Genomic DNA, 18,990 nt, shown 5'->3' with positions numbered 1-18,990 from the left:
TTGATCGAAACTGAATTATTCCCAGTTTGTCGACACTGGAATATTCCCACTTAACCGACATCCCAAATAACCGACGTCGCAAATGATCGACACCACAAATTGTCGACATCCCATATTGTCGACAATGAAATAGTTTCACTATGTCGACACTGAAATAGTCCCAGTATATCGACAAGCTCCCGTTCTTCGGAGCTACTCTTGAAAAGGAGTTGTTCTAATTCATCGTTCAGTTCCTCAACTTACGAGTCGCATCGCAATATTTAATTCCGAAATCCGAATTCCGACGGACAATGAAATGAATAATGATAAGCTGGCCATTTTGACTAAGCATTAAGTTATTACTTTTATATTGTAAATATTTATCTTTTTTATTTCTTTCCTTGCTTACAGGAAAATTGGTGACTCGTGTGTTACAAACAATAGTTTTTAAGGGAAACAATGTGAAATAATTTGTATAGGTAGGTTATGTAGGCTAATCAACATGATAACAGACACTTTAGGTAAGTCACCAACAAGAAGGTAAAGTAAGACACCAACAAGAACTTAAGATACAGCTTATTCGTAGGCTAATTCTGAATCATCAAGCAATATTGTAGCAAATGTTTGAATAGGCATATCCCATCCCTAGGCTATTAGGATTGTCTCTCATTCCCATTGACCCAGTGTCAACTTTAAGAATTTGTTATTTAAAAATATGCGGCTGCACTTTAGTTTATGTCCTTTATTCATTCAAATGAAAGATATTAAGGGTACAGTTTCTTAACTGGGCTATGCTAATATCGATTGCAACTATCGTTTCGATTTGTAAACCTTCATGCGATTTTTTCACCATCAGCAAGTTTGGTTGGTTAGGTTAGGTTATGATAGTTTTATTTTGCAATAGATGTATTTATAAATATCGATTACTAATCAATATTTTCAATTCGATAGTTTCAATCAATATTAGCATAGACCAGTTAAGAAACTGTACCCGATATGAATACATAAGTTAGACTATTTAATATTTTGAATATTTCATTCCGTTAGTTAGGTTAGGTTTCACCCTAACATTACCCAAAATTGATATAGGCCTAAGTTTATCGAATGAAATAATCAATATGACTGGGACGGGTGGCGTCGTCCTGTAATCCAGCTACTACCGTAGGAGGTCACGAATTGTGGATATTTATAGGCATGCACTGTGGATGTGATACTCCCTGGTGTGGATTAACGTCCGCTTGAGTGAGTACTACGACTATCCGCAGTACTATCCTGATAATTAGACCAATTCGTATAGGCTATAGACCAAGGCAATAATGTGGTTCGGATTCCACTATAAACTGTAGGTCCCTTAGTTGCCATTAGCTGTATGGGCTATTAATTAACAGCTGTGTCTAAGGAATGTCGGCCTTAGTCACTAACAAGACTACAAGATCGCGCCACTCATCCTGATCCTACACTCATTTCCATTCGTACTTGGCTTAAAATACCTACTTTGTATGGTCGCCAAGTAATAAGAAAGAAAGTATTAAAGAAATATATTCATTGGAATGAGTGTAGGACGTAAACTTAAGTGCTGCAAAATATTCTAGAGCTGTTTGTATTTGGTGTAAGACTAGACTTGGATTATATCATTCATTGCTGATGACATCAATGTTAATTTTATAGATGATCCTGGAGCAAAGGCTGTAATTTGACCTGAACCCAAATTGGTCTATATTTTAAATATTGTCTTGAACCAATAAGTTAAGAGGACTAACCTTTCTGGACGACATTGCCATCGACATCACAGCAGATGAGAGAGAAAGAGAGACCAGAGTTGTGGACCCTGGAGGCAATTACCATACTGCCGTGATAATGTTCCTTGGTCTAACCATAACTTAAGTGAGGTGAGTCAACATTCTTTCCCCTTTGTGATAGATTCTAGGCTATGTTTGTTAACTAAGTTATTCAAAGTTCAAATCGGTACTTTGGTAAGTGTTATCCGGAGGGCCTACTGTCGATATTTGGGTGGGTTCCATATTATCGACAACCATAGACACTGATCCAAACTGAATCATTTGCATTTTGTGTTGAACAGAGTTTGAACAACTAATTATTTATATGTTTTATGGTAACTGTAGGGAAAATATAATGTGTAACACAAGTGCAAACTGCCATTGCTGCACTCGACAAACTTTCCACACTCGCCTACGGCTCGTGCGTAAACATTTCTCTCATGTGTAGCAAAGTGCCACTTCGCCCACTAGTTACCTACACAAATAAACTATTATTAATAGTTTTTGGTGGAACATAAGGATAATTAATCTTAATGCAAATTTATAGTTTTTTTATAAACATTCAAAACTAGGCCCCTACTTAAAATGCATTTGGATTACATCTCGAAACATGTTGTTTGGAAATGTCTTAATTAGGCTAGAGCTTGCATTTTTGCAAATTGGGAAATAACAAAGAATTAATGTTGAACGCGTTCGCTACCGAGCGACGCTCATATGCGTCGGTCCGGTCACTCCTACAGACCAAAAGGAATGATCATGACGTTGCTTACAGACCAAGTGATATAGGAATAACATTGCCAACAGACCAAAAGAGAAATATCGTTTAAATGGACTAATTGACTTCATATTGACCTTAAGTGAATTAGTAAGCAATAAATATTGTTTTTATTTATCGTTTTGAGCAAATTTTAAAACGCCGCATATATGCGTCGGTCAGTCTATTTAATAAAATTCAGATAAAAAGATTACTTACATTTTCGTTTCAATAGACCAGGCGACGCACGTTTAAGCGTCGTTTTAAATTTGGTTGTTTCAAGCATTTACTCAAACAAATAAAGAAACTCCAAACACTCGCCAAAACTGCAAAGGTTATAACGTTTACATCTGTTCTGAGATGTCGCGGAATGCACAATGTAAACAACAATGTTGCCAACTGTTGTGTGACGTAACCAATCGTCATATCCACACACCAAGCGATGCACATTTGCGGCAGATATCCCTCTAGACTGATACGATAAAATCAGGGCTTTAAAATAGACCGTTGCTAAGAAATACGCTGATTAATAACATTGAACACCGACGCAAGTGTGTGTCGTTAGTCTATTTCAATATGATCAGCTGACGCAAATATGCGTCGGTGGTCTATTGTGAGAAATGAGTCGACGCACAATTGCGTCGCTAGTCTATGCAAACGTAAATTTTATATAATTGTGGTAGCGAACGTGTTAAACCAATTTATTTTGCCTAAACCATATTATTGTTACAAATTATAATAGTTGTACTAACTTGACCCAGATTTGCTCAAACATTTTCCTATTATCTGTACCTATTTGAATATTACAAATATAGAAAGGAGTGTACAGACTTGTATTATTTGTTGGACTCAAAGTATTTGTATAACACTATTTTTTGCAATATTTCTGTACAGAACTGAAGCCTACCAGTAAAATGGGGGCGTTGTAATTAATATCCTCCGACATTGGAGAATACAGGGGAGAGGTGTCAGAGGAAGAGGAGATGGAGGATGGGGCGAAGTAAAGACTAAGATTGAAGAGAACTAACTAATGGTAAGTTTTGCCATTTACTTAAATTTAAAACTTATAAATCCAGGGCCGTGTCCATTGCCCCCAAGCCTATTTTGCATAACCCTCCTGAATTACTAGTATTTAACCAGCATTTTAACTGGAGATGTGCCCAAAAATTTGCTTTTGTTTTTTAGGAAATGTAGGCTATATTTTACGACTACCCGCTGGTAGTCGTAAATTTCGATCACGCAATCTTTGCAGATGCTTTCGGCTATCATGAGAATACAAGACAAACTTGGATTATTGTACCCCCTAATTCTAACAGATTTCGGGAAAATTTTCCAAGAGAAAAAGCATTCTTTTGAGGCCCCAAGTGAGTCCCCTTCCCAGGCCGAAGCCCTTGGCAATCGCAGTGTCCACCGTTAGGGGAATACGGCCCTGATTTGGAGGCCTATGTTGGTGTGGGGTCTGGTGCAAACCTCCCCCCCCCCCTCAGTACGCCACTGAGTACATTAAATAATGATAGAAGTATGCATAAAAAGACTCTTGTTCTGTTCAGAATACTGTTTTTAATATTAATTTTTGTTCTGTTATATCCAGGCCTGATGACAGGATGGATCGCGATGGAGGCATGGAGGTTGGGGGAGAGGAGGCTGAAGAAGTGGAGACAAATCAGTTTAGATCCATTCTGTTGATTAGTTTAACATTTATTTTGAACATCAGTATTTAAATTTTTTTCTCATTTAGATTATTAAATTAAGATAATTTTATTGTTTTTATGAAGATGTTCTCTTACATTTTTAATATTTGTTTGTACTTCTGCCTGGTAAAAAAATACTGTTTTCCTACAGTTACCTAACAATGTACATGTTCTCTCACTGATTTGAGAAAGCAAAGTGGCCAATTCGCTCATCAGTGAGACAATGTTAACATTGTCTCACTCTAATTACTTTGTCTCACTCCAGATTTGCAATGTGAAGGCACAAAATAGTGAGCGCGTAACATGCAGACAAGGTCGTATGTGCGCGAAATACGTTGGCAGCACTGGCTGTAAATCAGCTGGTCAGTTGTTTTACTGTTGTATCATTAAATGTCATATTAAAAGTTCACTTCTGTGTAAAAATATGTTACGTTTCTTTACCAATTTATTTGTTTTATGGTAACTGTAGGAAAAATATAATGTGCAGCTCGAGTGCAAAGTGCAATTGCCTCACTCGAGAAACCATTCCTCACTCGCCTACGGCTCGTGAGTAAGTATTTCTCTCGAGTGAGTCAATTTATCACTTTGCTCACTAGTTGCACAAATAACTATTATTATCTTTGTTAAAATGATTACTTTCACTAACTGACCTTGTCTTGGGTAAAAAGAGATATCTTGATATTTAACTAGCAGGGTGCCTGTTCTATGGGCGGGGATTGTATAAGTCAGTAGAAACCTTCTTATATTTCGATACTTGGTAAATTAATCATTTCCAACTTTATATAGTATAGATCGCTATTCCTGTATTGATGTACTGAAATGAATAAAATTATATGAAATGAAATGTTGTTTTTTTTTTATATATTTTGATTACACACTATTAAAAAGACATAGCAATATTCTAAAGTTTATAACAGCTTATGTTTGTGTTTTTATTAATGATTTATTGTGACTTTTGAGTGATTGAAGGATTTGTGATTTGGTTTTAAGGAGATTGATGTACCTAATTTTGTATCTATACTTATTAAATAGGTACGCAAGCAGGTTTTTGTGACAATTACTTCTCCGAAATTACTGAACCGATTGACATGTTTTTGGTGTCATTGGAAAGAGCATAACGTGAAGTTGTGCAAGAAACTTTCTTTTTAGGGAAATAATTAGAGAGTGAGGACCTGGGGCCCTTTAAAGTTTTGTATTTCTCCATAAGATTAACATGGGAAACAAATATTGTTATGAAACTCCAGCTGTTGTCAGAAATTTAAAGTGAGAAGAAGAACATATGTTAATTATAAAATTGTGACAGAGAGGTTATGCAGAAAATCAGGTAGTTAATGGTTATTTAGTGCTATTAAAATAAAGACTGAAGTTTGTAAACGTACTGGCGACAATGGGTGATACCACGCAAACTACATTATCATTGACAAAGACCAACATGGACAACCTATTGTGGCTATAAGTGGGAAACATTTCTACAACACACTAAAAGCCTATGGTGGAAGGAAAAAACATAGGTGTGCTATTCCCGTCATATTCTGACGTCACTTGGATTGCAAACAAAAGATCACCTGATTGTAACTGTCAAATTAGTATATTGTTTTGATTTGATTGTTAATGTTTTTTTATAAAAACACACATTATAAAAACAATAACAACCAAATCAAAACAAATACATATACTAATTTGACAGTTATAATCAGGTGATCTTTTGTTTGCAATCCAAGTGACATCAGAATATGACGGGAATAGCACACCTATGTTTTTTTCCTTCCACCATGCTAAAGCCAGTTCAGCTTTTGAAACATGATAAGATATTTACAAGAAATGTTGATTATGTTGAACTGGTAAGTTACATTGTGAGTATTATCATTAGTTACGTAATCTTTGAGTTGACTCTTTTAGACTCATCGGAATTTATAAATTATATTTGTTCTTAAACAAGTTATTTGTTTTTAAATAACTCCTTTATGTACTTCTTTGCGATTGCTCGATTTCAAGCAACATATACCTAGTTCAATTTATGGGTCAACTTTTTTTTATAAGAACCGGGTTTTGTTATTCATGTAACTATTGGAACACTTTTTATTATAGTATCCATAATAGGAGTAAAAAAATTAAACATAACTAGAAAACACCAGGTAGGATTCGAATCAGCTGCTTGATATTGACATTTTGTGGACATTGTGTGACTATTTTTATATATATTTCAATCTACTGATGAGGGAATTAAATTAACAACAATTTATTTAGTATAAAAAGTATAGTTGACTTCCAATTAAAAGGTTTATTATAATAAAATAACTGGATTTGTAATAAACAACTATTATTATAATAAAAAGCTATTGACATCATTTTTTATGTTTATGAACCATACCGTTTCTGTTCTAATATCGGTGATAACAGTTACAGTAATTCCTTTTACCTACGACCTTTTTTTAAAGTAGCCGTTTCAGTTAAGTCCTTTAATAAGTCAACAGCTGATCTTGTGTCTTTGTTTTTATGTCAAATACTGCGTCCATAAAGATTACATACAAATTTTTAGAGCCAGTGGGGGGGATTCCTTAGAGAGTTTTTTTAACGCCATATAGATGTTAGCACTCACCGATATATATGGTCTTTATCACCATGCAAAATTTGAAAATGATTACTTCAGCCGTCTAGAAGGAGATTGCATATTACGAAATGCATAAGAGTCAACGTATAAGAGCTTCGGGCTTCGCTCAATGAGTTATACGATTTTAGATTTTTTTAACATAGGGTAGGTAAGGTGTTTATATATTTCCAGCACAAAGAACCATTTTGAACAATATTTTTGAAGATTTTCAGTGTTTGTTCTTGTGTCTGATTAACATGGATATGGATGTCACTGAAATAGCCACCCTGGAAAATACATCACACAAACTGACCTTGTGAAAATAGGGTCAGGAAAGTAAAAACCTGTCATTGTTAGTGTCAGCCCAGTTTTCTGGCTAGTCAAACTAGCCTATAACTGAATAAGTTACACACACTTACCATGGTTGGAATATGCAGGCAACCTTGTGTTTGCATTGAACAGTATGACAGAACAAAAACCAATAACTTTGTGGTAATGCAAACATCTATACAGTAATGAGAATTGAATTGAGAATCAAAGATTCATAATTATGATTATAATTAATAATTCAGTAATAGAGTAAACAAACAAACAATAAATCTTCATAAATATAATTAGAGTTTTGTCTGTAAATTGCTCAGAATTATATATTAACACGTTTTTTATTAGCTCGCTTTCTTGTCTGGTACAAATTTTGCAATCAATTTTATACTAAGTTCCCAATGAGCTATAGAGACTTGAAACTTGAAACATAGCTCACAAATGGATGACAATGCAATATTATTTAATTTTCATATTTCCCTTGTGCTACGCCCCATGGGCATGGGCTTGTTTTTATTAGCTCGGTAGTCGCTTTCCTACAAATTTTGATATTAATTTTAAACAAAGTTCCCGATGAGCTAGAGACTTTAAATTTGAAACATAGCTCCCCAAATGGATGACAATGCAATATTATATCATTTAATTTCACATTTCCCTTGGGCTACGCCCCATGGCCTTCCAAATTTTCCATGTTTACATTTTGAAAGAATGTAAATATATCAATTAATTTAAGTCATCTGTAATTTTTTTTTTAATCTATATAATTAATACGCTACATGAAACTTTGTCGGTTGAACTCCTCCGCCATTTCTTAACCGATTTTATCCATTGACGTCTCATTGGAAAGAGCGTGTCACGTAGATTTGCAAACTGGCCTTACATTTTTGAAAAAGTCCCTTGGCCTCTGCCCCATTGGCTTTGAAAGTTCCCATGTTATCCTTATGGAGAACACAATTGTTTACATTTTGATCAGCTGTATAATTTAATTGCTGTTATTTATTTTATTTTTCAATCCAATGAAACGCATTGAGTACATTTATTTACTACATTATTTGAGTTTGTGTAAACATAACCCCCAAGACGGATCGTGTTAGTATGGTTGTATCTCAAATTTGTGCATTTATCGTTGTTTTGTGTAGCTATAATGTGTTTAATTGTTGTTTTTTTCTTTTAAATGCCTACGACGTGAAGACAACGAAACATAGACAGGAGGCGTAATCGTGATAACGACCGTAGCTACAGAACAGTGGCGCGTAATAGGCTTAACTCATCAAGTCAGCACCTGACCCTGGACAATCTCAACTATTAAGTTATAAATGCACCCTAACACTACCCCAAAACGACTTTTTGTTCTCAATTGGCCCTCTATCAATGACCTGTGTTGCCTGTACAGCGAGGCATTTTGAGAAGGAGAAAACCGGCCGGAATGCTTTAGGTTTATCAATAACGAAGATAAACATGGTCTGTGTTACACACCAACCGGAAATGTTTGATTTGACTCTTTTGAACTCATCGTAAATATGACTGTTATTCGTTTCGAAATAACTCCTGTAATACTTTGCAATTGCTCGAATTCGAGCAACGTGTACACTAGTACTAAATAATATAATTCACAATTTTGATATGGAAAAATAATAAAACATTTGCTATTTAAATTAATAAATAACTGGTACTCCAGCCCCATCTTCAAACTCTCTAAGGGTCCTCCACTTCTTCCTTGTCCTCCTTATAGACACATGCTGCTGGCCCTAAACGTCGCACAAAAAGGTTTCTTCCATTTTTCTGTTAGGCGTTCTGCCATTGCTCTGAGCAAGGTCTGAAACTCTTTGCCCAGCATTACGTCCACAGACGTGACTAGTGAAGATACATTTCTGGTTTCTGTTATTGTTAAATATTTGCTCTTCTCTCTTTCTGCATTCTCCAACACTTTTTTGTATGGGAGGTTCAAGTACGATGGAGCATCAGTGTCAACGACACGTACATCAAATAATGCTTCCGTCTGAACCTCCCATACACCCCTACAAGCCAAGTCTGCTTTTAGTGCTGCAGTATCAAATGATCCTTGCTCAGAGATCATTGGTTCCCCACACACACAGTTTCCCCATGCTAGCTCCATCAAGCTTCCAAGGGTATCCCTTACCTCATTATGTCTTCTTATTATCAAACCACCTGTGCAACATTTAAGGGGATGTTCCATATTGAAGTTTTTGCCACAGCCATCACATGAAGAGTGGAGGTGTATAGGAGTTTTCCCATATCTTAATCCAAGAGCATCTCTGAACTCCAGTGGAGAAAGATCTAAAGTTAAGTTTTTTCAGAGGAATGCATGACAGCCATCCACTGTGTTTCGCTTTAGTATTTGCTCCTCGCAAGATAATTTTTTGTTGTTTTAGAGGAAAATTTTGAATAGTCGATTTCAAAATGTTTTCTTCTCCTAATCTTCTCTCCTCTTTCAAGTCCTTTTTTGTGATAATCAAATGTTCTTCATGTTCTTGCATTCTTATTTTCCTCTTAGTTTTTAGGGAGTCTATGATGAATTTACAACATCTCTTTGAAGCTCGGAACAATGCTTTTCCCTGAGCGGTAGGATCCACTAAACCAATTCCTCCATTTTTTACTTGCAGATGTAATATTTGTTGTTCATCTTGGTTTAGGTGAGAGCCAAATAAAGCAGGAAATAGGTTTTGTTCTATTGAGTTTTTTACTGGATGAAAATTAATGTCTTCACTTTTAACAACTCTTTGAAAAAAAATCCATTTAGCTTGTATTGATTTTGTGGCAACAGTGTGTTCAGATTGTGGGTATTTTTCAGCTACATTCGCCAGACTTTTACCAAATGACTATTCCACTTTTCTACCTTCTTTTTAATAAAGACATCTTTTTCAGTTTTGACACATCCAATAAATCCTCCTAAATAACTACTCCCAGTAACAATCTTTAATCCTGATATGTTGGATAGGTCTAATGTTGATGGTTCAGATCCAACAATCAAACAGGTTTTGCGAGCTTGTGGGTAGTAACCATATTTAGGCCCAATTTCTTGTAATTTCTCTCACCATTTCATCACATTATAAAGTTTTTCTTGACATGATGAGTCATCCGCATGCCATACTTGGTTTGTATCTGTGATGGTTTTTAATTCATTAATTAACGGCAAAGTGGCTAATCCATATAATATCATGGATAATGGGTAATGGGATAATGGAAACTTTTGAGATTTTACCTATTAAATAGGCCTACCACTATCATCGCTTACCTATGATAAAGGTTGTTGACAAGCTAATGGGAGAAAGTATGTGTCAAATTGCTGATACCGTTTATTTTGCATTTATGAGAACAGCTCATTTGAACTAAGCAGCAAAAAAAAACTGTGATAGTAATGAGAAATGTCAAAGTAGGATTGTGTTATCTTTGCGTTTCTAATTTCATGAATAATTTGTGATATTTTGTGGATTTTTATAATTTTTTTCTCTATTGTTTAGGTGAAGTGGTAGAACATAAGTTAATGGCTATGTTTATGTAAACTGTAAATTTAAAGAAGCAAATTTTATCAAACTGTGTCCTCCCCATTGCATACGCAAAGCTTGAGTATAACTCTTGATTATAGTCTATACTCCTTTTATCTATGGTATAACTACAATAAGCATTTTATACTTATATGCCAACCCCATAAGAAGGACGGGTACTCTGCTAGTAGATTGGTATATTTATAGTTAGTAGGTAGGCCATACATTCAATCTAATACATAATTATATGAAAAGAAACTCAAATAAACCTTAGATTTCCCATCACATGCCTCTGTCTTAATCTGATATAGATGCTTAATAGATTTAACATCCAAACACATTAAAAACTAGAAAATAAATTATAAATATGTGGAGAGTATAAATACTTAAGATTTAAAACAAAAAACGTTGGGTGCATGCAATTGATAATAATACATTAGTTCAATAGGTGGAGGTAATTGAAAATTTGTGTATTTTTACATTTCATACATTAAAGAAGCCGAAACAAATCAAACAAGTCTTATCTCAATTGCTGTCTATCTCTCCAGCAGTATACAATACCTGAGCGGAAATGCCGGAAATGCCATTGATATCATAAAGGATCGTCCAACGATGTGAGCCTCCCAACGGCTACAGTTGCGGTCAACCTAGTACTGTACTTTTATGATTCAAATTGTCTAGGTATAGGTCAATGCGGAACTTTCGCACGTTATTAAAATAATACTTGTACTGTAATAATCATTTCAAATATGTATAAATAACAAATCAAAAATTATTTGATATTTTACTTTAGGCCTACTTCAAACAGAGACATATATTAATAACGTAATTAATTATTGATTTCCAACCGAAATATTAATTTAGGCCTAAACAACCTTAGGACGTTGACCCCCCCCCCCCCCGCCCTTTCGAGGGTGCGTTTTAACTGCGAGGCGCAGTTCGTGTGAAAAGTGTTTCCCGATTTTTGTGAACAGAACTCCTCCCTCATTTTTGGACCGATTTGTATGATTAAAGTGTCAAAAGAATGGCCCTTATCTGTAGTTTTACAAAGTGTTTTTATTTTTTTGAAATCTTTTTTAGTTCGGGCTTGATCTTCCATCAAAGTTGGGTTTTCTCCCATAAGATTAACATGGGGGAATCTAAATATTTAATTGGAAACTTTGTCTCCACTAATTTGAGAGAACGGCTGGGCGTAGAAACTAGGTAGAGGTGTCCTAAGAAAGGTCTTTGTCTGTAGATGAGTTATCAAAAGAAAAACGAAGTAAATTAGCTTAGGGCTCTGTCCCAGAAACCTTTTAAGATCCCTCCACAGGGAACCCCAATTTCACCTGCGAGGCGAAGCCGAGTATGTGAGAGCTATTTTCACGTACGAGGCGAAGCCGAGGTCGGGAATAATGGAGCAAGTGCCGGATAATAACTTTCGGTACGAGTTATGAACGATACTTTTCATCACGACGCAAAAATACACAAACTCAGATTAGCAGACCTCAGTAATATTACAACTATTCTATTTCTCAATTAATTTGATTGAACATCAAAATAAAATAAAATCTTCTAAAAGAAAACCTACGTATATTTCTCAATAAATTTTGTTTAAACATGAAAATAAAAGATAAAACATCTTTTAACAATACATACAGCTGATTCAAATCATTAAATACCGTAACAAAACACTAGCGCGCGTAGTGAATAAATGGAGAACTAATTGAGAGCGAGGGAAAGTAAATTTAGAGCGAGGGAAAATCAGCTGATCGATTTTCCCTCGCCCTAAATTTGAGCTTGCGAAATGATTACTTTCATTGATGTCAGCCGTTATCGAAAATAGTTACTTTCGTTACGGAGTGATGAAAAAACATTTTGGTGAATGTTCCATATAGGTAATACGCGTATGCGAAAAAATCTCTCATGGCCTCATGGCAAAAATAATACGATCCTGATGAAATTTGTAAAAACGTGTCGTGTAAACCTACAACGAATGAGTCCGCGAACCAACACAATTGGAATACGCGAAAATGAGTTTACCTACGACCGTTTTTTAAAGTAGCCATTTCAGTCCAGGGGCCCATTTCATAATAAAGTACAAACTAATATTATTAGTAAATCAGCTGATCGCCCAATGCAAATCTAATGGAAATTACAAGTTACAAGTTGTAACTTGTAACTTGTAGTTTATTATGAAATGGGCCCCAGTTCTTAGAATTGAAAAGTTTCACTTTACAGCTGTTTACTTTCATATCCGCATAGTTTCATTTCATATCCGCATAGTTTTCTCATATCCACACAGGTAACGGACCAATGAGGTTCAGTTATTGAGAGAAAAGAATTAAAATTGTAATGCTTCGAACGTCAACTAATCAGCTGATCAGCTGATCAGTTGACCAATTTAATTGTTGATCCGACTTGTTCATGTTGATACTCGCGTATTCTTAATTAAGTTGGTGGAAGTCCAAAAATAAATGAAATATTTGCCGAATTGTACCTGATACAATATTATTTATGGTAAGAATGCTGCTAGCAATGTAATATTTAACGAAGTTTAACAAACACGTAATTACAGGAAATCAGCTGATTATACAACAAGTCGTTGCATCACTTTCAGTGGCAATGACAATACACGAAAACATAACCTCTCTAAAAAGTTATCGTTAGTGATTGTTAGTAATTAAATCCAGATTGATAGTAATTAAAAAACGGTCGTAGGTAAAGTAGTGTACGCAACTCGCGTTAATAGTCTTTACGACACTCGTAGAAGTTTTTAAGGCACTCGCCGAGGCTCGTGCCTTAAATTTTCTACTCGTGTCGTAAAGACTAACTTAACGCAATCGTTGCGTAAACTACTATTACGAGGGTAATAAGAATAAGGTAAAGATTTTTACATGGGCATAATGAGTGAATCTCCAAACAAAATTTAAAATGTTAACCAATTGCAAATAGCTTATGTATGGCATGCAGGATAAGGAATTTTGTTGAGCGGAGCGAGCGAAGCTCTTATACGTCGACTTTTATGCATTTCGTAATACGCAAACTCCTCCTAGACGGCTAAATCAATCGTTTTCAAATTTTGCATGGTGATAAAGACAATACCGGTGAGTGCCAACATCTATATGGCGTTAAAAAAGTCTCTCAGGAATCCGCCCCACTGGGTCTCAAAGTTTCAATGTAATCCTTATGGAAGCAGTATTTGACACATAAACAAAGACACATGATCAGCTGTTTACTTTTGAATGCATTAGATAATAAATAGCTGATAGCATTATTCCACAGATATTAGAACATAAACGGTGGTATGGATCATAAATATAATCAAATGACGACACTAGCTTGAGGTCCGTGACGTAGGAAGTGGTGAGGGAAATAGTAAAGGTGAGCAGTCTGGAGTGTGGAAACTGTTTAAGACGATTAGATTTAGGTTGGTATCTGCATTCCTAAAATTCTATGGGAAGGGAGGAAAACGGGTCCGTGACGTAGGAAGTGGTGAAGGAAGTAGTAAAGGCTGGCATTGCAGATTGAGTGAACCGTTTGGGCAGTTAGATAAATGTATCTAATACTTAAAATGCTATGAGAAGGGAAGGAAACAGGTCTATGACGTAGGAAATGGTGAAGGAAGTAGTAAGGCTAGCAGTGCAGAGTGTGGGAACTGTCTTTGGCAATTACATTAATGTATCTGCAATCCTAAAATGCTATGGGAAGAGAGGGAAACAGGTCCACGACGTAGGGGGTGTTAGTAAAGGTAGTAAAGGTAAAGGTAGTAAAGGAAGTAGTAAAGGTGGGCAGTGCGGAGTGTTGAGTGTGGGAATGGATGAATGTATCTGCAATGTTAAAATGCTATGGGATGAGACTGGTTAAAATGATTATGAAGCACGAATCGTACCATATTTCGATACGTATTCAATAGTTTACAATAGAAATTTACAACTGAGTTGACAAAAGCGACGATGACGAACGAATTTTATTCATTAAAGAGTAAAAATGCTACTTTTAGACCCGCAACGCATGCATCAATGGCGACTGTTTTACTGCAGTATGACAAAATAGTATATTACGTTACTAGTCCTGAAAATAAGTGTTTACCGAACGAGTGTGGTCGTTCCCGTGCGAGACGAAGTCGAGTACGGGATTACCATACGAGTCCGGTACACACATTTTGGACGAGTGACGTACGATAGTTTACGCCATACTACTAAATCTGTACAAATCCTTATATATTTACACCATCTAAAGGACTACAAATCACTAGTCATTGAGAGGTTATGTTTTTGTTTATAACCACTCATTGCCACCTAAATACTAAATACAGTACAATCAGCTGATTGGTGTCCGGTAAAACTCATTGCAGCACAGTAGTACGCAATGAAACCCCATTTGAATAAGCTGGCGGCAAAGAGCTGTTTTCTGGACTAAATACTTGCGTCGGAAGTTCGTCAAAATAATGTAGTGTGGCGTAAACAATATAATATGAACCCTTGATGACTCCGCTCAATTTTGTGGATGCATCTGCGAACGCCACCTAGTATATATTTTATGTATTTCTGTAATTGACGTAACCAATGCATAACTTATGTAAATCTAGATAGATAAATGACTTATGACTTTAGAGTAAAATACCCCCGCCGCAGTAAACCTGCAGACTAAGCGAATTTCCATTTGCCTAACTGGATTTACACTAAAATGTCTCCTTTAAAATATCTCATTTATTCCCTATTTAAATAACATTAGTTTAACGAATACTTAAGTTTGCTGCAACAGGGAGGGTAAAAAGGTATTTGTTGTAAAATGTAATTGTTTCGTATGAAATGAATGAATTTTCCAAATTTGATCAAAATATGTTCATAAACAAGCAAACTACAACAGTTTACTTATTCTCCATAAGAATAACATAGGAATTTAAAATTTACAGATTTTTGGAGTTTTCTCTGTAACCATTAGGCATATAATAACGCTTCAATATACTAAATTATTTGTTTTTTTAAGCTCTACATAATGGTTTTGAAAGAAATTGCTAAATTTTAAGTTTTTAGTGTCAACAATGGGAAAAACCTATTTTTACCCCATAAACCCCTGTTCCCATAGTCCGATCATGCTGGTTCGCAAACTCGTTCGAATAAACGTGGGTTTACACGTTTGTACCAAATTTCATCAAAATCGGATGATTTTTGCTCGAGTTATCGCGCTATTGGACACAAATATAAATATAAATATTTATATTTATATGTGTGTCCAATAGCGCGATATATATATATGAATTTGAACGGATGGTGTTTTTGGTCTCTAGGGACCTCAAAACAAAAAAGTAAATCAGTCCCGGGTCCAGGTCTTACGATGAGTACTACGGTAATAGCTTATTCCCTATATGGGAAATTCGCTAAAAAAGAAATAATTTAGTTTATTGTTGCATGCCTACCGGTTGAGGATGTATAAGAAGTTCCCAAGTTATTCTTAAGGATAATAACAAAACTTTTTTAGTTTTCTTGTTCTTGGATTTTACTTAATCAAATTTGGTATTTCTTTTTAATTTTTTTATTTCTTTGTTTATTTCTTTTTATTTAGCAAAGAAATAATCTGACATTTTTAAGAAAATACGAGATGCTATAAGCAGGTTGTTTTGTTCGTGGTATGTCTATGTAGTAACCGAGCTTCACAACGGGAGGAGAACGTGGTTAGAGTTGCAAGTTTAAAAATCTAGGCCTGTTATGGATCTAAGATTAAAAACTTAATTTTAACACCTAACCTTGTGTGTAATAAAATTCTTTACATCTTACTACACAGAAACAGGTACTTTTCCTATTCCATCCATAGGATGGGAAGTTACCCTTTGCCATGCCTAAACACGGAAAAGTAGTAATGTACTTTTACGCCACACTACATTATTTTGACGAACTTCCCACGCAAGGATTTAGTCCAGAAAACAGCTGTTTGCCGCCAGCTTATTCAATTGGGGTTTCATTGCGTACTGTACTACTATACTGTAATGAGTGTTACCGGACACCAATCAGCTGATTATACTGTATTTAGGTGGCAATGAATGGTTATAAACAAAAACGTAATGAGTAGTGATTTTTAGTCCTTTAGTTGGTGGGAATATATAAGGATTTGTACAGATTTATTAGTATGGCGTAAACTAACGTACGTAACTCGTCCAAAATGTGTGTACCGGACTCGTATGGTAATCCCGTACTCGACTTCGTCTCGCACGAGAACGACCACACTCGTCCGGTAAACACACTTATTTTCAGGACTAGTAACGTAATATACTATTACAGTGTACTTAGTCAGCTGTTGAAATAAACAGCTAATTTCAGCGGCCTATTTTATTTTCAGAAAAAAAAAATCTAATTTATGTTCTGTCCTAAATAAATTGTGTCGCACGAAAATCCCGTACTCGGCTACGCCTTCTATAAACACCTTACCACTTACCTGGCTAGTAACCTAATACAGTAGGCATATACTATTTCTTTATACCTACTGCATTTAGATAAGGTGTTTAAGTTTCTTAAGCAGCCATTACAGTTTACAGGTGGTTCTGATGTGTGTTTGTAAACACTGTAACAACTCTATGATTTATTTTAAATACCCCCCGCAGCAAACCTGCAGACTAAACGAATTTCCATTTGCTTGATTGGATTTACACTATCTCCTTAAAATATCACAATATTATTCCCTATTTCAATATAGCATTAGTTTAACAAGTACTTAGGTATGTTGTAACAGGGAGGGTTTTAAAGGGGTTTTTTTTTAAATATTATTACATGTAGGTAGTTTAATATGAAATAAATGCATTTTCAAATTTTGATCAAAAGATGTTCATAAACAAGCTACAACAGTACAACAGTGTACAACAGTTTACTTATTCTCCATAAGAATATCATTGGGATTGGGATTTTAAATTTTAAACGGTTTGAGTTTTCTCCGTAACCATTAGGCGCATAATAATGCTTCAATATACTAAATAATTTGTTATTAAGCTCTACAAAATAGTTTGGAAAGAAATTATTGCAAAATTTTATGTTGTCATTGCTTTTTATGGATCGCCATATTGGCAATGGAAAAGTTAACAAAAGAATCAAAGCATCTGCAGTTTGTTTAGGCAAATTAACGCAGTTTTTTAATTTCCTCATTTCCGGTGTAAGTTGCTGATACAAATGTACTACAACTCATTTAATATTTCAAAGTGTAACAATGAACAACGCAAATTTGTTATTTGGATTAATCTGTTTTAACACTAAGCTGGCAAGTTAAATGAAAAAACTATGTACACCCCTACTATGTCATTATATATTTCAAATAAATGTATGATTGAAAAAACTTTGATGGATACCATAATCACGCCGGATTGTGGTACTGGCACATAATGACTATTGTCAAAACTGCATCACCATTATTTATCGTCGACGAATAAATCTTCAAATTTTGTTATACAACAACAGCTAAAATCTTTGGTTGAATTGTTGTAAAGTGCCATAAACTATTTAAACAAAATGTAAAAAAAACTGTTTTGAAAGGAAATTTAATTGTGTTTATTGCCACTAAACTCAATCCAGGCATTGACAAGCGTCACAATCATTTAAGTCAAAAAAATCAACTTGTTACATTGTTTTTACTAACAAAGTTTTTAGTTACATACATACATACATGATAGGTACATGATCTCTCCGTCCGCATTCCTTTGCCTTAAGGAATTGGACAGGTCAGGGTTAATAATACAAAGAATAACCAAACTTTAATACTAGTTTTTGTCACCAATGTACCAATGTCCTGTTACAATGTGTCTATGTCCTGTAAACTTAACTCCACTAGATATTTTTTCAATTCTGATTTGAATTTTGTTAAGCTCTGAATTTCAAGTATTTTTTTCTGTACGGCCTGGTACAATTTCATTGCCATGTAATCAGGTTTGTGTTCGAATTTTGTGAGTTTATGTTGGACTGCATGTGTGCCCTTTGTTCGGGTGTTGTAAGTGTGATTTGTAAAAGTTGGTCTAATGTTCTGTGATTTTATATAGCAAACTGATTCATAGATAAAAAGAGAAGGGACTGTAAGAAAGCCAAGTTCTTTAAAAACATTTTTGCAGCTGGTCCGAGGCGACATACCCAAGATTGCTCTTACTGCCATGTTCTGCCAAACAAAGATCTGATCAATAATCTTCTTCACACCTCCCCATAGGATGATTGAATACAAAATGTGTTGTTCTATTAGGCCAAAATACACAAGTTTAGAGAGAGCCAGGTTTCCGAAGGTCCTTATTCTTCGAAGTACAAAGACCCCTCCAGTTTTTTACTTTCTCCCCCTATACCATAGCTATGGAGAAAGTATTGTTTTCGTCAAAATTTTCAAGTTTGAGTTTTGAGTGGATATATTCGTTTTAAGTCCCCCT

General features: G+C 35.1%; 1 long non-coding RNA gene across 2 annotated transcripts; it reads left to right on the top strand.

The window, feature by feature from the left end:
- The first annotated feature begins 280 nt into the window (after positions 1-280).
- Positions 281-5,046, top strand: LOC129002374 (uncharacterized). 2 transcript variants are annotated; one of them, XR_008491577.1, is made up of 4 exons: positions 281-458; positions 1,648-1,868; positions 3,406-3,544; positions 4,103-5,046. It is a non-coding gene; the product is annotated as an uncharacterized LOC129002374 (long non-coding RNA). The 2 variants fall into 2 exon arrangements; XR_008491576.1 differs by having other exon boundaries at positions 281-500.
- The last annotated feature ends 13,944 nt before the right edge of the window (positions 5,047-18,990 follow it).

Source organism: Macrosteles quadrilineatus, unplaced genomic scaffold (assembly GCF_028750875.1).
Source record: "Macrosteles quadrilineatus isolate MER2022 unplaced genomic scaffold, UCM_ALF_1.0 Scaffold_9__3_contigs__length_116548681, whole genome shotgun sequence".
NCBI lineage: Eukaryota > Metazoa > Arthropoda > Insecta > Hemiptera > Cicadellidae > Macrosteles > Macrosteles quadrilineatus.
The sequence above is the reverse complement of the archived record's forward strand: the minus strand, read 5'-3'. Positions and strand labels throughout refer to the sequence as shown.